Genomic DNA, 26,910 nt, shown 5'->3' with positions numbered 1-26,910 from the left:
TCACTCCTCCAGGCCCAAACCATTATATAATACATGTTGTAGCCTTTTGCATGTAGGTTATAACCTAAGCAAATAATCTTGTGGAATACTTTAACTTTTTATAATGTAAAATTTCAAACATATCCAAAAGTGAGGCACACTAGTGTGATGAAGCCCCATGTATTCCCATCACTCAGCTTCCGCGTGACCAACTCATGGCCAATCTTATTCCATCTACACCCCTACACCCCTACCACTGGTATTATTTTGAAGCAAATTCATGAATAGTTTGCACTTCGATGGAGCAGTTAATAAAAGAGGCCACTTTTCCCCTAAAGCCGGCTTTGATTCTTCTCTTCCCAGCAGGAAGAAACCGTGATCCTTGAGACTCCCTAGCATTTTATTTCTACATTTCTTCTAGCACCAATCACGTCTTGTCTGGTGTTATAGGTCTTTTTGTACATCCTATCTTTCCTATTGAACCCTCAGTTCCTTGAAGGCAGGACTTAGGACTAATTCATCCATCATTCAATAAATGCTTATTGAATGAAAGAAGAAATGTACAAAGATGGGCTACAATGACTAAAATCCAAATTCGGATCAAAATAGATACACATCCAGCACTGGGAATCAAAGAAACAGACATTTCTTCACCTTAGATTTGCTCCTTCTGTTTATAACTCATAAGTAGAGACCCTGAGTTTCTTCCAAACGCCAATACAATCTTTAGGGAAAATGGTTACCTTGAATTGGATGATAAAGGACTTAAATATGGTGAAAGATGTATTTGTTATTTATGGTAATGTAGATAGAAGTGGTTTCTTGTAGCTATGCATTAATATAATACAAACTTGAAAACAGCGATCCATATCTTGCATGAAACAACGAACGAAATTTGGGAAGGACAATTTTCTTCCACAGGGAAAGAAAATGGACTTTGGAGTTGGGCAGACTTGGCCGCAGAGCCCTGCCTTCAGCAAGTGACTTAACCTCTCTGACCCTTACCTTCCTAATCTATAAAAGTGGAAGGATTTTTTTCTTGCTTCACATGATTGTGAAGGATTAACTGGGATAGCATATATGAAATCTCCAGCACTGCCTGTCATATAGTTGGTGCCCTTATGCACTGGTAATAATATTAGCAACCACTTAAGAGTTTACTATATGCTGGTCCTGGATGAAGCAGGATACATGTATTATTCTAATTAATCTTCACAGTAACTTTGAGGACAGTTAATATTTCCATTTTGTTGATGAGAAAACCAAAGTCTAGAAACTTAAGTAACTTGCTCAAGGTCACATAAGTAATAAGAGGTAGAGCTGGGGTTTGGAGATTTAAACCTGGGTCTCTCTGACGCTAAAGAGGAATTCTTTGTAATTATTGTGCTGCCTGACTTTCTTTCATTAAAATTTCTTTGAAACTTTGTATGGAAAAGGGCCTTTCTTAAAACTTTAAGGAAAATACCTTTTCTTTTAACCACTTATTGCTGCTGTAATAGAACCTGAGAAATAAGCAGCTTTGAATAATTAGGAATTTTTGAAAGTGGGAGGGTTAATAATGGAAGGATGAACATTTGAAGACCACATTCACTTTTATTTTAAACACTTATAAGAATAGTGATTGTATAGAAAATTAATATATTTACTTAAGGGATGTATAATATGCAAAGTCTTTTTGTAACACTAATTCTAGCGATGTTGCAGAAAAATATACCTGAAGGCACAAGTTCCGTAAGACACCAACAGAAACAGCAGCATCAAAAATGTATAAAATTTACAAAATTTGGAAGATTTTAAGTGAAAAAGCTAGTAAAGTATTTAGTGCATGATATATAATGAACATGGAATAGATATTTGTTGGATAACATGAAGCATGAGTCATAAAACACCTAATATATTAAGTCACTCAGAATCTGAGACAGTGTCCAGTGCCTAATTAAGTCTTATGAAAACTTCTAAGAGTATATATTTTCTTTTTCTCTTTCTCGTTATTAGAAGTTCTGGCATTTCCTAAGTCTATTACCTCCATTGGTTATCCCAGTACAAAAGCCTAGAAAGGCTTCCCTTGAAATATTCAAGTTGACTATTAGAGGTTGTCAACACTGTCCTCTCTGAATAAAAATATTTAAAGGGTTTGTTCTTCTAGGAAATGTAGTCCAGGTTGAAAATTCATCTTTAAGATTGAGCTGGAGTGGCTGTTCCCTACAACTCTCCACGTTCTGAACACAGATTTACTGTAGTAAAGAAAAATCTGAGTCAAATGTCTGAGGAACAGGGTGTGATTGAGCTAAAACTGCCAATTTTGTTACAGCATGTTTGGAAAAGTTGCCCCCAAACCGGCTGTCATGAGTACTTCTTAAATTAAAATGATTCTCACTGAATCTTTTGAAACTACATAGTTGATGTCCGAGAATCTCCCAGGAAAAGCCATTGTAAAGTCTCATGAGGACGGGAGCTTTGTCTGTGGCACTCACCTCTGCATGCCCAGGGCCTGGCACTTGGCAGGTGCCATAGATCTGTGTGGACTTGGGAATAAAGGGAAATTATTTATGCCACAGTTCAGCTATACCAGGAGCCTGGCTTTGTGCTTATTCTTACAGTTAAAGCTTTCCCTAAGTGAGCTCTAAAATTCCCAGATGTTATAGTAAACACTCCTCAGATAAGTTTGGGATAACAACCTTGACATGGTTCAAGTCATATGTGGCAAAGTTAAACGTGCCCTAGTATTATTGCACCCTAAAACTCCCCATGGATTTGGAAGCTGGCAGAGATAAAGCAGACCCCAAGATGGTCTCAGCTGGACAAATGTTGAACAGAACAATTGCTGCCTCCAGTTGCTTTTGACACAAGTATTTGGTGGGGTGGGGAGCAGAGGAGGATAGTACGCTTGATATTCGTGGACAGGCTCTTTCTATTTTATCCTGCAGCCTTTGGAAGTTAATGATAATAAATTAATACTGTAGGGTCGTCAAGGTCAGACACCCTGTATCTTATGGGGCACCTGGACTTCCGATCCACTCAGATAAGGGGAAAGACAAAGGAGTAGTAGCCACCTGTCTTTATTAGAAATGGTGCTTGGTGCCCTGGTAGGGCTCTGCCAGTCTGCTTTGGCTTGCATGTAGGTTGGGCAACTCGCCACTAAGAGGTCCTCACGGGGAGAAAGGCTTAAGGGGGTGGGCAGCATGATAGAAGAATCACCAGATTGAAACACAAGTCTAAATATATTCATCTTGTCCTTGTCTCATCTTTAATGTAACCACTTGAGGAATTAAGTTGCTCCTGTATGTTAGGGTGCCTCAGTTTCCCTAAGTTTTGCTCTCTCCCAGTTTAGCCATGGGCAGAGAATACACTTCTACCCTAGGGGCTGCTGCTTGTAGAAGGAGATAATGCTCTTGCACACATTACTAAGCTCAGCGTGAAATTAGTCCCCAAAGGGAGGAGGCGTGACCAATGCGTGTCAGATGTTCAAGCTTTCTGCATGACTCCAGCCAGGGGCAGGGATGTGGCTATGGAGAAAATAGGGTTTGGGGAAACAAAGGAGCTTGAAGGCAACCAGAGTGCCAGGCTAACCCCACAGGATAAAATGCAAGGAGTCAGGAGTGGGATGGAGGGCGAGTGGGAGGCAGTGGAATAAAAGAGGGAGCGGAGATCTTTGCAAGCCATATATTAGAGGTCTTGTTAACTGGCCTGGCCACTCACCAGCAGTGTGACCTTGGGCAAGTTAACTTTCCTGGGTCTCACTGTCCTCATTTGTAAAATGTCATCAGGTTGTTAAGAAGAGCAGATGAATACATGGAAAACATTTTGGTTTGCACCTGCACCCTGCCCCCGCCTCAGAATGCTCAGTAAACATTAGCTCTTATTATCTGTAGCTCAGGTTTGCTTTTATGATTTGGTTTGATTAGTTGATCTACAGTTTGTACCAAGACAGGGTTATTTTGAAACACAGAGTTTCCACTCGGTATCACTTCATAGTTTGAGTAAACTCACGTACGCCTGTGCTGGGAAAGGTTGGAGATCTTTAAGAAATGTTCTTAAGAAGGATTACACCTGCCACTAGGTGTGAATTATTTGGCTAATTTAGTGTTACAACTAACAAAAAGAATGAAAAAAAAAAAAGGCTTTCCTTACGTCTTTCCTCACTTGGTAATATAATAGGAGACTTAGTGGCTCACTCTCTCACTTGTTCAAAAAAAAAAGGCAATTAAAGAACTTCACAAAACATTTGGTTGCAAAGCCTGAAAAGAGTGCACATCTCGAGAGCAGTTCCTTTCTTCTGCAGGAATACATTTTCATTAGGTCTTGGGTCAGCCTGTATCTAGGCTTTGGGAGAGTGTGCTGGCTTAAGGCAGACCTCTGTACCAATTTACAGTGGGATCTGATAAAAAAGCCCACGAGAAGAAGAAAGAAGCTATGAGCTTCCAGATAACGACATGGTCAAGAATTCATAGGACTTGAAATTCTGATCTAGACCAGAATGTGCTTTTGACAAACACAGGGGAGAAATTATTGTAAATGTGCTATGCTAGGTGGCCCAGGAGGAGAAGTGGGACAAAAATGTAAAAAAAATTTTTTTAAATTTTATTATTTAAATCCTGAGGTGAGGGGGAATCAACAAACTTTTAGGTTAATCTTTACTACCTACCTTACCAAGGGAGTCAAAACACTTGATACAAGGTCATTTTAGATGTAAAACAAGAATAACATGGAGGCATAATTATTATATACAAAACATAAATCACAGCAAACAGTGGGGAGAGGGATGGGCAAGATAGGTGATGGGGATTAAGAGGTATAAGCTACTAGGTATAAAATAAATAAGATTAAGGATATAATGTACAGCACAGGGAATACAGCAAATATTTTACAATAACTTTATATGGAGTATAATTTATAAAAATGTCAAACCACTATGTTGTACACCTGAAACTAATATAATATTGTAAATCAACTATAATTCAATTAAATTTTTAAAAAAATTACAGCAAACAAATTTTCATAGAGACTTAGCTAGTTCTGGTCAGGAGAAAATTTTTGGTGTATTTTCACTGGAGTTACCCTCATAGTGTAACCTAGGGGAGTTACACTAGTGTAACCTAGTAGTGGAGTTATTGGAAAGTCATTATTGTATAGTGGCTTCTATAATTAGTCTATGATTAATAGGTCCCTGACGGAAATTAACTCTGAGGAAAGCATCATAGGGAAACTCAGTTTTAATCTAGGGTTCTGCAAGTTCATACAATTGGCAGTGGCCTAAGGAGCAAAATGGGTTAACTGGTTAACTGAAGTGGGCTGTTACCAAATTGTTTGCATTCAACCTTAGTTTTCTTCTTATTAATAAAAAGGTAATGTGTTTTCAGGACAAATATTGTGAATGCTCCATAGCAGAAAAAATTAAAGTTATAAGTTAAATTGCCATAATTCATTAGGAGGGAAAGAATTAAAAGAGAAAGAAAAGTTGAACTTGATACTTTCAAGTTTAGTGTCAGAACCTTGAAGTCTGGATCTTGCCCATTTGTGACGGTGTAATCCTGAATAGGTAGGTAACTTAGTTTCCCTACATATGGCCTTGAGTAAATAACTTAATCTTTCTGGCATAAATTAGGAATACTTTATGAACATTTCATCAATGTCTACACAGCGAAAAATAAAAAAGTTATTGCTGATTGCTCGGTTTAGGTGCTCAGTGAAGACAGCAGAACCAGCCAAGACAAGTCTGAGACCTACTGCCCTTGACTTGCCTGCCTTGATTACTTACATGGCCTTAATTAGCCAGCTTGTTGCAGACTCCCTTTCACTTTGTACTCAGCAAATTTGACTGCAGAGTTGTTTTCCTCCCCTGTGAAAATGAGCAATGTTTATATTACTAAGATCTAAAAGAAAAATTTTAAAGATGACTAGAAACTAGAGCATGGAAAATTTTCATTTATTGAGCCTCCACTTTGTACTTTCTTGTATCACCCAAAGGGTGGCTCCTCACTCCGTTGGGTCACCTGCCTCTAGTTCAGTGGCTCTCAAACTTTTTTTTTTTTTTAGATGTTGGCGGTAGGAGTTTATTAATTAATTTATTTATTTTTGCTGTGTTGGGTCTTCATTTCTGTGCAAGGCCTTTCTCTAGTTGTGGCAAGCGGGGGCCACTCTTCATCGCGGTGCGCGGGCCTCTCACTATCGTGGTCTCTCTTGTTGCGGAGCACAGGCTCCAGACGCGCAGGCTCAGTAGTTGTGGCTCACGGGCCTAGTTGCTCCGCGGCATGCGGGATCTTCCCAGACCAGGGCTCGAACCCGTGTGCCCTGCATTAGCAGGCAGGTTCTCAACCACTGCGCCACCAGGGAAGCCCTCTCAAACTTTTTTTTTTTTTTTGCGGTACGCGGGCCTCTCACTGCCGTGGCCTCCCCCGTTGAGGAGCACAGGCTCCGGACGCGCAGGCTCAGCGGCCATGGCTCACGGGCCCAGCCACTCCACGGCATGTGGGATCTTCCCGGACCGGGGCACGAACCCGCGTCCCCTGCATCGGCAGGCGGACTCTCAGCCACTGTGCCACCAGGGAAGCCCCTCAAACTTTTTTAAAAATTAATTTTTATTGGAGTATAGCTGATTTACAATGTTGTGTTAGTTTCTGCTGTACAGCAAATCAGTTATACATATATCCATTCTTTTTTAGATTCTTTTCCCATATAGGTCATTACAGAGTATTGAATCGAGTTTCCTGTGTTATACAGTAGGTTCTTATTAGTTATCTATTTTCTATATAGTAGTGTGTATGAGTCAGTCCCAATCTCCGAATTTATCCCTCCCCGTCTTTCCCCCTTGGTAACCATAAGTTTTTCTACATCTAGGGGCTCTCAAACTTGACTAGCTTCAGACTCACCTCAAGGGCTTGTCAAAACAGATGGCTGGGCCCCACCCCCAGAGTTTCTGATTCACTGGGTCTGGAGTAGGACCTGAGAATTTGCCTTTCTAACAAGTTCCCAGTGACGCTGGTGCTGCTGTTCTTGGGACCACACTTTGACAACCACAAAGGGAACTGGCCTCCTGCCAGCTACTTAATTGTCCCCATAACACCCTCCCCTCCCCCCACCTCACCCCTAAGCCTTTCTCTCCTCCTTGGGCCCTTGCTTTCACCGCTGTAAGTAACCAGTGGGATCCCTGGCCTCTAGCTGCTCCCTCTGGGTGGCCCCTGCTGGGAGCTGACGTGAAGGAGTCTTACTTCCTCACAGCCCCTCTAATGCGTGACTCTTGATTTTTTAAATGAAAAGACAGACATAACTAGAGGGAATTACAAACATTAGTGGATAATGTGAAACTGAAGCTAAATGTGATTGTTCTAGTTCACAGAAGCTTGGGTTGAAAACCCCACCTCTGCCAACCAGTGATGGTGGCTCCATTACGATGGCCACTGTGGGCCATACTAGTGACTCCTACTTCCTGTCCTGGAAAAGACATTAGAGGTACCCGACTCGAGCCTGCTTATTCTGTACTGAGGAGTGAGATCCAGATGGGTGCCCTTCCTCTTCCTTTGCTGTAAGTTCAAGATTCTGTTTTTCTCCCAGATACTACTGGGATCTGTAAAGTCTCACTGTAGAGAAATCTTACAGGTCTGTCTGGGTTTAGGCTCCAGTTTTCTGAAGAACTGAAGGAAACAAAGTGACCTTTTTGGCTTCCAAATATGAGGTTAAGGAGAGACTACAGAGGAGGCCTATAGGTTTATGAGAACTTCCCCACATTTTCAGGAACCTCACAGTGAGCTCCAAAACATTTTCCTATGGTTGCCACACGACCAACATGGAAACCAAGAAAGGAAACAAGGAAGCTAAGGGTGAGGTCTGGACAAAGATTTCCCTTTCCTTCTCGAGTTCCTCTTCTAGTAGAAGCAAGATCCAATGACATCAGCATCTTTGGTGAAAAGGAAGACAGAAGTGGAGGGTATACAGGGAGGGGATTAATAGTCTGGAGGCACCCGACCTAGCAAATCCGGCGTGGGTGTCCAGCATCTTAATTAGTGAAAGCACCATCTGAATGTGGCCTCAGTTGCAGGTTTGGGCCCAGATTCATCTGTGACTTGACCCAATTCAAATCAACAAGTAAACATTAAGCAATGATTATGTGTCAGGGAAGTGTTATGGGAAATAGAAAGAAAAGCATGACATGGATCCTGCTTTCAAGGAATCTATTATCTAGAAGGGGAGAGAAGAACTGTATACAAACCACTAAGATGCAAGACAGACTGTGACTCTCTGGGAGCCCTGGGCTACGGCTGCAAATGGGCTCCTGGCCATATCCTGTGCATCTGGGCCACTATCAGAAGGTTAGAGATGGCTGAAGTAGAGGCCTGTGCTAGGGAGTTGGTGGCAGTCAGTTAGGGGATTCGGTGCTAAAGAGGTTATTAGTTGACTGCAGAAGCAACTACATACTTCTACCTAGCTATTTGTGATAATTGAGGCCAATTTTCAATTTTAATCTATATATTTGCATCCCTAATTTTGGTGAGGCCACTCTTCCCACTCACAAATCTGTGCTTGTAAATGACTAATTGTTGTTCTATCCACTTGAGTAGTTAAGCAACTAAATGACTGTATGTGCAAATTCAGGGGTTTGGAGACAAACACAACTGTGTTAGTGGTTGCATAACCCCAAGGTGAAAAGGGAAAATTAATAGGCAACCTGTGAAAATCATTACTAATGGTTTTCTTCTGAACTATCAAGAAATAAAATTACGTCTTGGTCTTTGGAACATGATAGATGGGGTAGACTATCAGACAAGGAACATAGCAATCTTCTGAGTAGCTGATGCCTTGTTATTTGAATCAGTAGAATCGGTATCAACAACAACAACAAAAATAAAACCAAACCATGAGATCCTGAATATTTTGAGGCCATTCCAATTTGTTTCAGTGGGTCTAGGGAGTTTGAAATTTTGTGTGGCTGAAATTGTTACGAGATCACCTAAAATTCATCATCCTCCTTCCATAATGGAACTGTTGCTGGGAGGTGGATTGAGGCCCAAAGAAAGATGAATCTTTGTGATCCCACAAAGATTCCTATGTTCCTGCAACCCTAGAACCACTTGCCTCTGCCTGCCCCCTCCTCCCTGATGGAATGCCACAGGAGAGGGATACCAGGAGGATGCAGACAGAGTAGAAACAAAGAAACATTTCCACTTCTCATTTTTGTATGAGGCTGTACCCTTTACATGGCTGGACTCTTTTGGGAGTACTGGAAGAAAAGGGTAGGGTCATTTAGGAGCTCCAGGGCCCTTGGAGATAGGCATGTTGGGTGGGTATGTGGGATGGGATGTGGGAACTACAGGTAGAAAGGAAAGCTTGTGATGGAGCCAAAGTGATACAAATGCCCAGGGGCTCCAACTAGCTAATCCCCAGGCACCTCCAGCAGGGCACTCTTATCTCTCTTGCTCAGCATGATGGTTAGGCTCCTGAGAAGAAGTAATTTAAAAAAATAAAAGTGAATTTTGTCATAAGAAAAAAATGAAATCATGCTCCAGTAGGTTGAAAAAAAATCTGTCGGGCTTCCCTGGTGGCGCAGTTGTTGAGAGTCCGCCTGCCGATGCAGGGGACACGGGTTTCTGCCCCAGTCCGGGAGGATCCCACATGCCGCAGAGTGGCTGGGCCCGTGAGCCATGGCTGCTGAGCCTGCGTGTCCAGAGCCTGTGCTCCGCAGCGGGAGAGGCCACAGCAGTGAGGGGCCCGCATACCGCCAAAAAAAAAAAGAAAAGGTGGATGGTGACTAGGCCTGGGCTTAGATCCTCACTGCACAGGGTATTATATCACATTACCCCCACCGGCAACACTCCCAAATGACACCATCAGCTCCAATTCCAAAATATTTTGGTGGGCAAAACTAGTCTTAATTTCTTCTTTGTTTTATTAAAAAATTAAAATAAATGTGTGAAAATTGGGAGATTGGAGTATTGTGTGAGTTGAAGCCTTGGCAACAGTGTGTAATATCTATATCTGGGAATAGTTGAAACCAAGAGTTAGACTGTGCATTGCTTAGTATTACAGGCTTCAGTGTATTAAAGGAATATAAAATAAGTAGGTAACTTTTGCTTCTTCCTTTCACCTGAAACGTAGTTAGTAAAGAGTAAAGTAAAGTTCATACCAAAAAATACATCGGTTTGAAAATATAGCAGGAAAAGATTTATTTTTTTAAAGAAGCCAAATCTTGGTGTTAACAAAGCACAAGCATTGTGATTCAAACTTTATAATTTGTTGAAAGTGCTTTCACATTGGTATTACTATTATTTCTAGTCTATTTTCCCAGAAGAGCAAAGTGAAGTTCAAGATGAGAGAACTGGCAGAACAGGAGGCCATAAAAGTGATGGAATGCCCAGAAGGCATATAAGAAACTAAATATTGATCTTTTTCTTTCAGCGAGGACTCTCAAGTTTCTAAGGATGTCATTACAGCTATGGTGGCGTTGGTTAATCTGATCTGCTATTCAGCTGTGGTCTTGCTCAGCACTGAAGGAACACTTTGTTCATGAGCTTCAGCTGACAACCAGAGAGTTCTCTAAAGCAAGGGTTATAGAGAGAACATTCCTTTCCATGTGTTATGTAAGATATTCAAGGTATGTAGGACTCCGAGGCAATGAATAAAACTTGTTTTAAAAAATGACACAACTAGCTAGTGGGAAGCAGCCGCATAGCAGAGGGAGATCAGCTCGGTGCTTTGTGACCACCTAGAGGGGTGGGAAAGGGCGGGTGGGAGGGAGGCTGAAGAGGGAGGGAATATGGGGATATATGTATATGTATAGCTGATTCACTTTGTTATACAGCAGAAACACACCATTGTAAAGCAATTATACTCCAATTAAGATGTTAAAAAAAATGACACAACTTATACATTCAAATTACTTTTTATCCTTCAAAGAGTCATATTGGAAGACACATACTTATCCTAGCAAAGCACTGCTCAAAGCATTTTGGAATTTTTTGTTTTAGTGTTGCCTTTAGAGCCAGGGTTAGGGTTTGTGAACCGCTTAGGACTAAATACTTAGCATGTCACCTCAATTTTTAGCCATGACATGGAAGGTTGATTACTTGTTTTGCTTCTCCATAGACTTAACTCTAAATAACTTGGGATATTTTTTTAAAAAAAAATCTATTCATTTACCCATTGATTCATTTAATCAGTAAATATCCATTCAGTGTCCTGTGTGCCAGGCTACATGTTAAAAGTTGAGGATTCAGCGATGTACAAGACAGAAATAGTCCCTGCTCTGTTGAAGCTGACATAATAGGGAAGACAGACCACATCCATCCCCACAGTAACATGCTAACAAACAAATTTTAAAAATACTTGCCACTTGGGATAAGTGGTATAAAGGAAACAAGGGGCTGAGCTAGAGAAATAACAAGAAGAAAACAGTTTGTTAGATGGGAAAGGTGACATTTAAGCACAAATTCAGCCTCTAAAGATGTCTACTTGCCACCATTGGGAGTATTCAGATGAATACATTTTAATTTTGGAGAACAATTTTGAAGCCCGAGTGGGGGCACAGCCCACTTTCCCCACAGCAAATTTTCTTTCTGTAGGATATGAAAGTGTGACCCTAATCAAAGAAGTGGCTTCAAATGTGATACCTCAGTTACCATAAATAATCTGATAGCAAATAAGTTGTATCTCACTTGGCAGCCCTGACCAACTGATAACAGCCCTTTCTTTTTTTTCTTTTGGATTAAACAAACATACACACAATTTTCTCCCCAGACGGTAGAGCTGTCTGACATCTCGACTGTCCCATTTGCAAGGCCCCAGGATCTTTAATCCTTCATCTACTGAGGCTCTCAGAGCCACCTGGGAGATGTCCTGGAGGTCCCCAATACTACAGAGGTAGTAGCACTTCATGCTATGTCCACTACTTGCAGGACAGCATCAGCACCCTGTTTAGGTTCTCAAACACCTTCTCTAGGATGATGCCAATGGTCTTGAGAGAGATTCTGAGTCTGTGCCCTGGCTTCATGGGAAACCATGCTGAGAACCATTAATGATGTCTGCTAAGGGCTTGGAATGGGGTCACATAATGTCAGTTTGCCCATTATTGGAGATGTTAAGTTTGATCACTTAGGTTAAGCTGGTGTCTGACAGATTTCTCCATTGTACAGGCACCCTTCTTCCTAAAGAGTATTAAGAAATACTCTGTGGGGTAACATTCTGAGATTATGTCAATTTCCTGTTCTCCAACAATATTTCACTGCCAAATGACTTGCCCAAGTTCATAGCTAATAAGTCACAGAACTGTGACAGGAGTTCTATTTCTCCAACTCCCAGCCCTGACAACTTCCACTCCACTGTGCTGGTTCCATTCATTAGCATGTGAACATTTCAGGTAGGATATGAAGAAGTCAGGGTTTCTAAAGACTCTAAGATAATCTAGGTGCTATTTAGACCTTCATAGACCTTCATTAAATGCATTGGAAAATAAAAGTTTCATTAGAAACTCCTATTTTGTGGGAAATAATTAGATTTCCCTCAATGTGGCTAAGGAAGCAATAAATGGTAACACTGCTAGATAGATGAATTGTTGCTATTGCTATTCAAAAGGAACAGACAGATATTGTGGCCAATTCTCCTGCCCCCAAATATTCTTAAGCAGGTTTGGATCCTGTTTCCTCTGCCCTTCTTCACTTGGAATTTTTGTTTTTTGGCTGTGCTGCTCAGCTTGCGGGATCTTAGATCCCTGACCAGGGATCAAACCCGGCCCCGGCAGTGAAAGCACAGAGACCTAACCACTGCACTGCCAGGGAATTCCCTGCCCTTCTGCACTCTGAATACCAGTATAGATTTGTTGGAAAGAAGACTCGGTGCTGAGTGTGAGTACCAGGATCTTTCCTTAGAATCATTAACTGTAACTATAAATCAGATGGATTTATGTTCATTTCATTTCTTAAACCACACTGTGGTGGTTTTTATATGAATTGAGTTCCTATTGTTGAGTCTTTCTAAACATCAGAAGCTGTCCCAAAGACTTCCTGTGGCAGTATAGTCCATGGGGTAATTGTATTAGGATAATAGGGTTGAAACATTTCATAATTTAATGAGTTCGTAGATTTCTTATTCCCAGAATTAAAAAAGAACCTCTATGAATGTCAAATTCCATAATTATCTGACAGAACAGAATTTGGCTCTATTTAACCAACTGGCATACTCTCCATAGATAACATGGCTTGATTAATATAAAGAGCCCATTTCCCACACCCCTCCACTCAGGCATCAGAAATTCATTAAATATAAAGCCTTACATAATTCTGTAAAGAAGCTCACTTCTCTGCAGTTTTTCTAGCTTCTAAATTAGATATTAAAGAAGAAATATCATTCTTTAGGTGCAGGCTTTCAGCTTTCCCTGAAATGGAGTGGCTGGTTATGGTCCAGCATACAAACTGGCTTGGGTTTGATGGAATTTAGTTAATAATAATAATAATAATAATAAAATACAAAGTCCCCTTGGTGTTAACAAGCAAATTCTGGGGAGAGAGATGAGAATAGGATGTGGATCGAGTCTATAAGTGGCCTAGGCCTCGAAGATTCCTTCTGGAACTAGGTACACACATTTGGGTTTCTTTGGATTAGAAACATAAAAGCATAATGTGTGCCTTTAATTAAATTTTTTTTCCAGTAGAACTCTTGCCAAATGGCCAAAGAAACATAGAGCTGGATAGAAACAATAGCTGACATTTATGTTCTAGGTATTTTACATGAATATTGTTTAACCCTCACAAACAACCCTTTAAGAAGGTACAATTATTATTTTCCTTCTTTGAAAGATGAAGAAACCGGAGCCCAAAAAGTTTAGGCAACATCCCGTAGGATAATCTGGCTTGCAAACACAAACAAACAGTAAGACTGCAGAGTCTGAGATCCTGAGGTCCCGAAGATAGGCCCTATCGCCTCCCAAACTCTGCTGCCTCTCCATGGAGGGGTAGGGAGACTTACAGTGCTTTTCACAGGAAGACTGCTAAGTGCTTCTCTTGAATATTATGATTATTTTCCACAGCAATCCTTTCATGCAGCTTATAAGCCAAGAACTGGGGGTCCATCAAGTGGAAAGTGACTTGTGTAAGACATTCCCTGTGTTCCTGGGAGATCCTGGCAGAAGGCGAAGAGGCTCTTACCATTACTCCTGGGAATTCACCAATGGCTAGTACTCCTCCCAGCTCCTCATTGTGAAAGACAAACAGCATCCGTCCTAGTTGGAGTGTACTCATTTGATACTTGTTCTGTATTTCTCCCTAGTGGCCAACATTCCTGGCAGAGAAAAGGAAACCAGGATAGTAACCATTGTAGAGTATGAAATTGCTTCTTATCTGAATCCATACTCTAAACCTCCTTCAGTGCTTTCATAAATCATCCCACACTGATAGAATTATTTTTTATGACTCATAGGTATATTTTACTTTTCCAGTTTTATCCTCTTTACTTTCAAGGAGAAGATTGGATGATGGAGAAGAGAGATTCACCTGCAGAGCTATGTTGGATTTTATTTAACCCTGACACATAGACTGTGGACTAAAAAAAAGAAATATGCCCAGCTTAGTGTTATGTATAAAAATACTTTTTAAAGTTTTACAGAATATAATCCAATGACAAAAGTCATTCACTTAACAAGAATTTATTGAGTTCTTTCTAGGTATAAAGCACTGCAATAGGTGCTGAAGTACAAAAATAAACCTACCTCATCCCTGCCCTCAAGATGCTTATACTCTTGGGTGTAATATTGTGTGACCATTTGTCTGGGCCTGCCTGAGGCAGTCTTGGTTTACACCTGTTTCCCCAATGTAATTATAAACAATACTCTCTTTCACTCTCAAAAGTGTCCCAGCTTAGATGACAAATTGCATATACCCTAGCAAGACTATTTCCCACTAGACGATGTTTTTAAAATACTTGTAATTCTTGGATATACTATAAATAAAAAGTACAAACCGCAAAGCTGCAAAAAGTATACTGACACACTGTCTTCATTTTGGAATCACTATTCCTGTCTCTATATGTCAGCTGAAGTAAGTTCATTGCGAAAGTGTGGCATTTGGTCTTACATTATTCTTTAAAATGCAACTACTGTTCAATCTCTATTGAGAGGATGAAATATATTGGCTAGAAAACTTAAGAAGATGAGAGAATCCTGCCATAAATGGAGATAATAATAGGTATCATACACTCAACCCCAGTTTTATAGGAGCCAAAGGTAAATAGGACACAGGAGCCCTTGGGGGCCAGGGAAGTGTCAGGTGGAGCAGAAAAAGCAACGATTGGAGGCATTTGGGGTCACGAGCCTCTGATCTCAGAGTTCAAGGTGGCGTCTTTCCCTCTCTTGGACTCTTTGGTCTCTCTCCCATTCCTATACGTACTGAACTCATTAGTTTTTAAAGTCACCTGCGATGTGCTTTTGTGAAAGGTTGGTGTCTGCAGAACTTCTAATTATACATTACTTTGTGTACTGTTGTCTGAATATGTATATGTACGTATTTTGATATTGAAGACAAGCTATTTTTAGTTTCCTTTTGGGTATGTTTGGAGAAACTCTTAACTGTGGCTATGCTGCTATGGAAACAGTATCCATGTATACTGACATGTTTACAATTGTTTAAAACACTATAAACTTTCTAGGGCAAAGGCAAACAGCTTACTTCCATCAAAGTTGCTCCCTGGTTTCCTTTTTTATTAGTTTATTTATTACTCTCAGACCCATGTTGGAATCTGTTTCATCTGTGCCTGCATTAAAGAGCTGTTTTTTGCTGACGCACATCATTTAATTGATTTCACATTCTTAACTACAGTAGCCCTGAGAACAGATGAAAAGTTTACCCTGAAATCAGGAATATTCTTTGGCCTTGCTAGAAAGTGAGAATTAAATACCTCCTAGGCTCCCAAATGAAAAAAATGGAATAATACCTCTTGAGGGTATGTTGACTATCTAGAATTTTCAAGTGTAGGATAATCATTTCAATGGAACTACTGTAATTATTATTTCTGTGTACAGAATGAATTTAAAGACTAGGCTAATTGCTTCAAAACATGCAAACCCAAAAAGGAGTTTTCTGGCTTATTCCAAGCATGGAGAAAAGTAGGTGGCTAAGAATCTTTACAATTTCTGGAAAAAGAATCTTAACAAAGCCACATGAATTGAAGTGAATAAGAACCATGTTTGTTTGAAAGTACCAGGAAAGTGATTTTTGGCAGGGTAGTTTTCCAGGAGCCAAAAAGTATTTTAAAGTGGAACCGGTAATTGTGAATCATACAATGGTGTGTCCTGACTACATAAAAGGGCACATACTCTAGCGGAGCATAATATTTTAAAGGATTTTAAACACAAAGTACTTACTCCTTAAAAAACTTCTCTTTTCCAAAATTTTGTATCTATTTGGGGTAAGTATACAGTAAAGAAAGTTTCAGCTGTCATGAAGTCTACTTTCCTCTCTCTTCTACTAAAATCTCATTTTTGTCATCTTCCTGAAACGGTCATTTAAAATCACAGATCAAGGGGCTTCCCTGGTGGTGCAGCGGTTAAGAATCTACCTGCCAATGCAGGGGACACAGGTTTGAACCCTGGTCTGGGAAGATCCCACATGCCGCGGAGCAACTAAGCCCGTGTGCCACAACTACTGAAGTCCGCGCACCTAGAGCTCGTGCTCTGCAACAAGAGAAGCCACTGCAATGAGAAGCCTATGCACCACAACGATGAGTAGCCCCCGCTCGCTGCAACTAGAGAAAGCCCGCGCGCAGCAACAAAGACCCAATGCACCCAAAAATAAATAATAAATTAAGTAATTAAAAAAAAGATCACAGATCAAAAAAAAAACACCCAATGGAGTATAGTTGATTAACAGCTATACTCCAGTATAAAATAAAAATTAAAACAAAAAACAAACACCCAGTGGAAGTCCTGCGGGAAGGGGCATGCTTAGTGGTGAGCTGGGACGTGGGCCTCAAGTGCACGTAGAGATCAGTGAGCCATAAGCCGACAGTCCCCGTCCCCCTCCCTCCCAGGCCCCTTTCCAACAGTGTTTATATACTTTCTCTTCTCCCACTCATCAGCGGACATTCCATTCTAAGCCCTTCAAAGGGACAAGGTTTCTATGATTCTGTTTTTCTTCTTTGTGGGAAGGATTCCTCCCCGACAGGAGCTTAGCAGCAGCTAAGAGACGTGACCCCAAGGCCACATTCAAATTAGAACTCAGTAAAACCCCAGGGTTTGTTGCTTCCTGGCTCTAAAGGAAACTCAGAATGACAACGGTGGCTGGATATTCTACCGTAGGTATGGAGAGTTTACAGGGGGGCCTCACGGGACGGGAATCTGGGAAGAGTGGGTGTCAAGTGGCTCTGACAACTGGGTCCCTTTAGGGTTGCCCTCAGGATCAGGATGAAAAGGTGGAAGCAGGGTAGCAGCAGCAGTTGGGCTTAACACAGAGCACTCCCCAGACAGCCACTAATTGGCTTACTCCTTTCAGACATCTCTTAAGCAGCAGATTTCCGTTTCTGTTCTGTTGCCTCTGAGGGGATTTCCCAAATTAACCTCCTCTAAGCTTTCTTGAGGGGCTGTTTTTGAGGGCTGGTGGGGAATTTCCCTCTTCTGACCAAACTGTTGCTGGGAGAGATTTATTGCTGATCTTCGTCTGGGGATTTTCTCACAGGCCTTTGCTACTTCCTGTTTCCCAGGAGTTTCTGCTCTCTGGGAACTGAAGAGCCATCGGGAGAAGGGGACAAACAGGCTTTAGGAAAAAGGAAAGCGGGCATGTTTGATACAATGTTACTCTTCTCTCCTCTTCCGGTTCTTTGCCATAGTGATACTGGATTTGAAGATCAGGCCCAGGGACCTTACTGAGGGTTCAACTGGATTACACTAAACATTCCACAGGAACTTGGGTTGGACAGTGAAATCACAAATCACATGAATGACTGGTTTATTAGAGTAGCTTTCCTTTGTTGGGGATGGATGGAAACTCTTGTTAAAAGAAAGCATTAAAGAATCATCAGTCCTTTTACTTAATGGTAATACTCTACCACTTCTTGAGTGCTTTCTGCGTGTCATGCATGGTGCTGGGTGTTGCATACATTTCTCATTTGATCCTGGCAAAAACCCAGAGAAGTAGGCTTTATTAAGGCCCATTTAACAGATGAGCAAACCAAGGCTCTGAGATGTTAGGTAATTTAGCCACATTTTCCTGGCTGGTATTAGGAGAGCTCCAATTTTGTGGAACCCCAAAGCCTATATTCATTCAGCTACAAATGTGTCAACTTGAGATTTGTTTCATAGATCTCTGAGGTGCTATTACCAGCAGAGTAGTAGAAAGGATCCTGTATAGAAGCAGCCCCCCAAAACCAGGAGTGAAAATATTTTACGGGCAGTACCGACAGTTGTTAGCTTAGCTCTGTATACCTGCCAGGCCCTTTTGCTGTATATTCACCATCTTCACATCACCTGGAAAGTGATGCTGCTGACCTGGGAGTAGGAATCAATATATAAAAGAAGCTCCACTTGAACCAATTAATTAGTTGTTTCTCTTAGAGAACCCTCTACCTAACCGCTGCTTTTCACCTTGCTATTTTCTGTCCTAGCTTTGTACATTTTATCAAGGTCCTTAGAAATAATTCCCCTGAGGACAGGTCCCAGAATATCTCTGACCCTGCTCTGGCCCAGGGAAAATAACATTCTTGATTGCTCTGAAGCTAGATTACTGTCTCTGTGTGCACAGGTATGTGTGTGTTTTCTTTTATGAGTTTCTCAGTGGGATAGATTATTAGCCACAGTTGACATTTGCGAAGTTCTCCATATACTTTCAGTTCCACCAGAGGAGTTATGAGTGAGGGTGAGGGTTTGGAGGGCAGTACCAGGACTGATATGGCAGATCCTGGGAGGTCCCAAGGGTCGGCTTGGACACCCCTTTCCCACTGCACACTTTGCTGCAGCATCTCCTCTCCAGGGTCTGCCTAGGAGGGCTCCTGACCATATCCTCTTCATCCAAATAGTGAACTCTGATAGCTACCAACTGTTGAGAGTTTACTAGTTGCCAAGTGATTTACCTGCCTTAACGGACCTGACCTTCACCCATGAAGGTAGACAGAATGATTCTCATTTATTTTACCAGTGAGGAAACCAAGGCCCCGGCAGGTTAATGATTGACCCAAAGCCATCTAGTAAGTAATCTGAGAGACTGGGACTCAGATACTGGTCTGTCTGATTCCTAGTTATGGCTTTGTTGTGGGAGAGGAGAGTAAACCTTATTTATGTGTTTATTTTTTATTTATATTGAGATATTATATTCGTTTCAGGTGTACAACATAATTCAATATTTTTATATATTATGAAATGATCACCAAAATAAGTCCAGTTACCATCTCTTACCATGCAAAGTTGTTACAATATTATTGACTATATTCCCTATGTGTACATTACATCCTTGTGACTTATTTATTAAATAGATGAGTTTGTACCTCTTAATCCCCTTCACCTATTTTGTCCATTCCTCCACTCTCCTCCCCTCTGGCAACCACCAGTTTGTTCTCTGTATCTATAAGTCTGTTTCTGTTTTAATTTGCTTGTTTGTTTTGTTTTTTAGATCTCATATGTGTATATATATATCTCACATCGTTTTTTATCTATCCATCTATTGATGGACACGTACATTGCTTCCATATCTTGGCTACTGTAAACAGTGCTTCAGTGAACATAAGGGCATGAGTTCTTTTTGAATTAATTTTCTTCAGATAAATACCCAGAAGTGAAATTGCTGGATGTTATGTAGTTCTATTTTTAGGTTTTTAAGGAACCTCCATACTGTTTTGCATAGTGGCTCCACCAGTTTACATTTTCACCAAAAAACGCACGAGGGCTCCCGTTTTACCACAACCTCACCAACACTTACTGCTTCCTGTCTTTTTGATAACAGCCATCCTGACAGGTGTGAGGTGGTATCTCACTGTGGTTTTGATTTGCATTTCCCTGATGATCAGCGATGTTGAGCACTTTTTCATGTTCTTGTTGGCCATCTGTCTTATTTGGAAAAACGTCTATTCAGATCTTCTGCCTAATTTTTAGTCATGTTGTTGGTTTTTTGATATTAATTTCTTCACTTATGGTTTGATGGATTCCTTTATTGTTATGTTTGGATTCCCTTCTTTTTGTGTGTGTGTATCCACTGTAGGTTTTTTGTTTGTGATTACCATGAGGTTCATACATATCAACCCGTATCTATAGCTGTCTATTTTAAGCTGATAGTCACTCAAGTTTGAAGGCATTCTAAAAGCACTACGTTTTTATTCCCGTTTCCATGTTTTATGTTTTTGATGTCATATTTTACATCTTTTTATTTTGTGTGTCCCTTAACTACCTATGTAGCTATAGTTGATTGTACTATTTTTGTCTTTTAACTGTCACACTAGCTTTTTAGTGGCTGATCCACTGCCTTTACTATTTATTTGCCTTTATGAGTGAGATTTTCCTTCATATATTTTCTTATTTCTAGTTGTGGTCTTTTCTGCTTAAAGAAGACCCTTTAACATTTCTTGTAAGGCTGTCTAGGTGTGATGAACCCCTTTAGTTTTTACTTATCTGGGAAACTCTATCTTTCCTTCAATTCTGAATCATAACCTTGCCAAACAGAGTATTCTAGGTTGTAAGTTTCTTCCTTTTAGCACTTTAGATATATCCGGCCTCTCCCTTCTGGCCTGTAAAGTTTCTGCTGAAAAGTCAGCTGACAGTCTTATGGGGTTTCCCTTGTATGTGATTAGTTGCTTTTTTTCTTGCTGCCTTTAAGACTCTCTTTTTATCTTTACCTTTTCCATTTTCATTTTAATGTCTTGGTGTGCATCTCTTTCAGTTCATCTTGTTTGGAGCTCTCTGTACTTCCTGTACTTGGATGTCTGTTTCCTTCCCCAGTTTAGGGAAGTTTTCAGCCATGATTTCTTCAAGTAAGTCTTCTATCCCATTCTCTCTTTCTTCTCCTTCTGGGATCCCTATAATGCAAATGTTATGATGCTTAATGTTGTCCCAGAGGTTCCTTAAATGCTCCTCAATTTAAAAAATTCTTTTTTCTTTTTGCTGTTCTGGTTGGGTGATTTCCATTATTCTATCTTCCAGATCACTTATTCGTTCTTCTGTATTATCTAATCTGCTGTAGGTTCCCTCTAGCATATTTTTTATTTCAGTTATTGTACTATTCAGCTCTGATTTGTTGTTTCTTATATTTTCTAAGTCTTTGTTGAAGTTCTCCCTAAGTTCCTCCATTCTTCTCCTGAACTCGGTGAGCATCTTTATGATTGTTTCTTTGAAAGCTTTATCAGGTAAATTACTTATCTTCATTTCATTAGGGTTTTTCTTCTAGGGTTTTATTTTGTTCTTTCATTTGGAACATATTCCTCTGTCTCCTCATTTTGTTTTATGTATATCTATATCTATCTACCTACCTACTTACATTCTTTTTCAGATTCTTTTCCATTATAGGTTATTACAAGATATTGAATATAGTTCTCCATACTATACAGTAGGTCCTTGTTGTTTATTTTACATATAGTAGTGTGTATCTGTTAATCCCAAACTCCTAATTTATCCCTCCCCCACTTTTCCCGTTGGTAAACATAAGTTTATTTCTATGTCTGTTAGTCTGTTTTGTAAATTAGTTCATTTGTATCATTATTTTTAGATTCCACATATAAGTGATATCATATATTTGTCTTTCTCTGTCTGACTTACTTCACCTAATATGATAATCTCTAGGTCCATCCATGTTGCTGCAAATAGAATTATTTCATTCTTTTTTTCATGGCTGAGTAGTGTTCTATTGTGTGTGTATATACATATATATATATATATATATACCCCATCTTCTTTATCCATTCATCTATCGATGGACATTTAAGTTGCTTCCATATCTTGGCTATTGTAAATAGTGTCACTCTGAACATTGGAGTGCATGTATCTTTTCGAATTAGAGTTTTCATCTTTTCCAGACATATGCCTAGGAGTGGGATTGCTGGATCTTACGCATCAAGGGTCTTTTATAGCAGAAATTATTTTATAATCTCTGAAATGACCTTATACCAAGAGTAATATTAATAGTTTGTTAAATAACTCCATAGTAAATAACCATGTTTAGGACACGTTTGCCTGCTTGAAAGAAAACAGGGCATTAATTTGGAAATTATTAATTTTTCATATTAATACATGAATAAACATTTCAGAAAAATGAGGGCCATAGTTCCATTTCTTTGTACTCTTTTAAGCAAAATTTTTTAACCAGTTATCTATATTTGCTGCCTCTAATGTCTCTCTTCTTATCACCTCTTAAAACTTGCTCCAAACATGTGTCTCCCATGAATGCTTCATTGAAACTGCTCTTTTCAGAGATGCCAATGACTGTACTTTTATAGGTCCATCTGTCATTTCTCAGGCCTCAGCGTAGGTGTGTGTCAGTAGCATTTGACATAGCTGGTTTCTCCCTCTACTCTGGAACAGTTTCTTCACTTTGCTTCCAGGACACACCCTCTCTTGGGTTTCCTCCTCCTCACTGGGCATTCCTTCTCAGTCTCCTTTGCTGGTCCCTCCTCTCCTCCCTGACCTTATAATCCTGGAGAGCTGCAGGGTCTTCTTCTTAGGCCTCTTCTCTTCCTTACTCCCTCCCTTGGTGATCTCACCCAGTTTCATGGCCTTAAATATCATCTACATGCTGCCAAAAGTGTATCTCCAGCCCAGACTCCTCTTCTGAACTCCAGGCCTTTATGCAACTGCCGACTTGACATCTCAGACTTAACAAGTCCAGACTCAAACTCCCATTCTTCCTTTTAAAGCCTGCCCCATCCACAGTCTACACCTCCCCAGTGGATGGCGACTCTATCCCTAATTAGTTCTGAACAAAAACCTTACAGTCATCCCTGACTCTTCTTTTGTCTTTTTTCTCACATCCAAGTCTTGCTGGCTCCTCCTTCAAAATATATATGGAATCCAACCACTTTTCACCACCTCCACCTCTCCTAGCCTGGTCTGAGCCACTGTCATCTCTCTCTTGGATAACTGCCATCACTTCTTAACAAGTCGCCCTGCTTCTAACCCTTGCCCCTTGCTTCTACTACAGGCTAGTCTCAAGAATTCAGTCAGAGAGATACTTCAAAAATAAAGTCAGATCATGCTACTCTTCTGCTCAGAAACCTCGCCATGGTGTCCTATTTCACTCAGAGTAAAACAAGTCCCCTCAAAGGCTTATGCAACCCAGATGACCTGCTTCCTCATCACCTTTCTGGCCTCAACTGCTGCTAACTTCACCTTCACTCATTCCCCTCCAGCCATGCTGGTCTTCTTGTTGTTCCTCAAACACCTCAGACCTTTGGCCTGGAAAGCTTTACCCAGATGGCCACATGGCCCGCCCCCTCACCTTCTTCACATGTTCCCTAGGTTTTCACCTTCTCAATGGGGCCACCCTGCCACCTATTTCAACTGAACTTTCCTTCCCTCTTCACATCTAGCACTCTTGAACTCTTACCCTGGTTTACTATTTCCATTTTCCATAACATTTATGCCTTCTAATGTCTATTGAAATCACTTACTGTATTTATGGTTTATTTTCTGCTTCCCACCTATAATGTAGTCTCCATTAGGACAGGGATCTGTTTATTTTGTTCACTGATGTATTCTAAGCACCAGATCAGTGTTAGCTGCCTGGTAGGAAATCAGTAAATATTTTTAAATGAATGAAAATTCAAATCTTCAGAGACAGAAATTACAGGTATGAGAAAAGTCTGTAAAGACCCTATCCATGTTGGTTCAGTGATTTTAAAAGGGATTTTTGTCTCTTACTTCTTAATGACAGAACTGAGCATATAACTTCACAAACTCACAAATTAAAAGCACCCACAACAGTCTGTTCACTTCAACTGTTGCTTTTGAAGAACTTGATAAAATATCTTGTCTTTCTATCCCTTCTTTTTTGGTAAGCCTCCTTTTAAATACTCAAATAACCTGGGTGTTACTGCTGGGAAGACATCAGAAAGCATTTAGGTGAAGGATAGAATTTATCAGGGCTCATGGTCAAAACAGCTCCTCAATATTTATTCTATATTGTCTTTGAACGATAATATTCATAGTTCCCATCTGGACAGGCCTCATAGTGTTCATGGTACTGTGAAGGGCCTTAAAATTCATGTGATCTGTTTTCTCCGATGAAAGTGGGAAGGATTCTCACAGCAAGTTGGTTTGTGGGTAAAAGCAATGACACCATTGGTCGAGGTCTGATGGCCACCATAGCTGTTACATGTTTATATTAATACTTCCCTTTTTGAGACATTTCAAGAAGTACTTTTCTCAGTAGTATGAGGCAGACTACATGTACTAATGACAAAATTTCTGAGGTTGCTCTTGAGTGTTTCCTGGTAAACCTAACCACGACATGGTGGGTACTTCATAAATGACAACATGGTGGGTACAGAGGTTAAAATAGGGTCATTCATCTCACAGTCTTTCTCAATGGAAGGCCCAAAATAATATATGCTATTTTATTCTCTAGTTTTCACCCATGCTCTTTTCCCCACTCCAGGGAAGGTTTAAGTGGATTTGCTATAACTGTGCTATGCATATGATAGATAGAATCTGTTACTATGATTAAATAATTGATTTATATTTTAAAAAAGCAATTGTCTGTTATTTATAATGGCAGTCCTATTACTTAAAGTAACTTTGTTTGGATAGATCAAAATTCATCACTCAATTTTTAACACTAGGGCTTGAAATTACTGTTTTTTTTTAAACAAAAGCATTAGAAGAATATACGACAGTTATAGGAATATGATAACATTATAGGAAGTTTGGACAATTAAAAAAACTACCTGTAATTCCATCTAACCATTATGATCATTTGTGAGCCAATAAACTAATCAGTCTGATGTTGGTTGTACCTAAGTTTTAAATCCTCTGCAAACCCACTTATTAATTCATTCTTTTGGCAATAATTTTTCAAGCATCTGTCTGTACCAGGCCCTGTGCTACACTATGGGTATTTTGTTGGTTCACAGGGAGAGGCCAAAGTCTCAACACTTTGCAAACATCAGCCATTCTGTGACTTCCTCTTTTGCCCAGAGATCTAGAAGCAGCACAGGGGGGATGCCAGTCCAATGGTGACATGGTCACTCTTCTGCTTTGCTTGAAGATAAGGGCACTAATTCCTTTGCTTCTCCACCCTTCATCTGCAGATTACCTGGGCCTAGACTGGCCTTAAATCTCTGAGACAGACTGAACCCTAATAAATGGGTTGCTGATCCTAAAATAAAATTGCGAATCAGGTTTGGTGTTTGATGTAAAAGCCTGAGAGACACAGGTTGCTAATTTAGATTACAAATGTCATCAAAAATAGAAAATAGATAGAAACAGAATCAAAAATAGAAACCAAAAAGGTTAGGTAATTTCTAAATTAAACACTCTTTCTTAGAATAATTACCATGTTACAGCATCTGTGTACTTTGGTAGAATTTGAATAACACTTTATTGTTCAGAATAATGTTCTATTCTTGTTACCAAACAATACTTGAGTACATGCTCTTGTACTCCCTGACTGCAGGAAGGGTGTTGCCCTGAATGCTGGTACACCCTCTTCAGTGAAGCTTGGTTTTGATGGAACTTTTCAGGTACTAAAAGAATCCCTTTTTCTATTCCCCATTCATTCACAAGCAAGAGACATAAGCTTTGTTCATTTGTTTTCTAAATCTAAGTGAACTGAGTCAGGCTTGTACAGTCACCACTAAGGACAGACCATGGCAGCATGGAAAATATGATTTGAATCTCCTTTCCATGGAAACTGGCTATGAAAAGGGTAGGTCCATCAATCATAATTTGAAAGGCAAGTTACAAATCTTCTGATGAAGCCGTCTCAAGCTATCATCACAGCAAGTAGAACTGAGAACCCGTTTTTCAGCTGAGGAAATACACCTGGTCATTTTGGATATTTCCATCTTGATAGCTTAGCCAGTGGGAGAAGCTTCCTGGGCTTAAATAATAGCGTTTCAGCATTTCATGTTTCTAAGTTTGAGTCTGAATTTAAGGAATGCTAATCTGTAACAGCAGTTACAGAATTCCACAGAATTTTGTCTAAAATGACATGAACTGGTTGTCATAGTCTGGGAGATAGTTCTTCACTAGGACACAGCTTTGCCTTTAGTCAAAGGTCATATATGCACAAGCAAACAATGGCTGTGTTTTGTATATTTTTCTGTTACTTTAATGCATTTAAATTTCAATTATGGTGTACAAGACACGAGTTGTATTATTAAACTCTCCTTTATGCTTCTTAATGAGGACTATTTTTTTTTCTTCGAGTTGAAAACAAACCTTTTTAGCTTAAAAGCCTGTGTATTCTAAAAATGAATAATCACTATACAGAGACCATGATCACTATGCTATTTGTCCCTTAATATGTGCTCTCCTCTCTTCCACAGTAATAGAACCCCTGATTCTTTAGCTGGGCATGTAGCTGTTCAGAGGGAAAAAAAGGCTATTTCCCAGTTTCCTTTGCAAAGGACTGAGTGGAAGTTTTATATGGAGACTTCTGGAACTTTCCTTAAGTGACAGTTGGTATGTACCTCTTGCCCTTTCTTTGTCCCGTCCTCCATCCTGCTGCTACAATTGTGGACACGCTAGCAGGAGCTCTCACTGACATCTTGGCTCATGAAGATAAGGGCAACACGGCAGATGAGTGGGCAGAAATGTCATACCAGCTTGCCTACCTTTGCAGCTTTATATGAAACAAAGATAAACTATCCTGTTTAAATGACTGCTCTTTTGGGTCTATGTTTTTCAAAATGAAAACTAATCCTCATGTACACCATCACCTATAATGGAAAATAATGGACTGTTTAATCTCACATGAAGAAATAAACATACTGTAGCAGACACCTATTGGCTCATCTGCCCGACACCATTTTCCAGAACTGACCCTC

At 40.1% G+C, this 26,910-nt stretch overlaps 1 protein-coding gene across 3 annotated transcripts in view; it reads right to left on the bottom strand.

The window, feature by feature from the left end:
* PELI1 (pellino E3 ubiquitin protein ligase 1) overlaps window positions 1–26,910 on the bottom strand; it is a 149,540-nt gene that overhangs the window by 109,881 nt on the left and 12,749 nt on the right. For 2 of the 3 annotated variants that reach the window (XM_060309568.2, XM_070046870.1), the window contains exon 2: window positions 14,109–14,241. The exons of the other annotated variant lie outside the window; for it this stretch is intronic. The gene's annotated coding sequence lies outside the window, so the exon portion shown is untranslated. The remainder of the gene's footprint in view (window positions 1–14,108; window positions 14,242–26,910) is intronic. 3 annotated transcript variants of the gene reach the window in all.

Source organism: Globicephala melas, chromosome 12 (assembly GCF_963455315.2).
Source record: "Globicephala melas chromosome 12, mGloMel1.2, whole genome shotgun sequence".
NCBI classification, from domain to species: domain Eukaryota; kingdom Metazoa; phylum Chordata; class Mammalia; order Artiodactyla; family Delphinidae; genus Globicephala; species Globicephala melas.
Note: the sequence above shows the minus strand (reverse complement) of the source record. Positions and strands in the feature narration are given on the sequence as shown.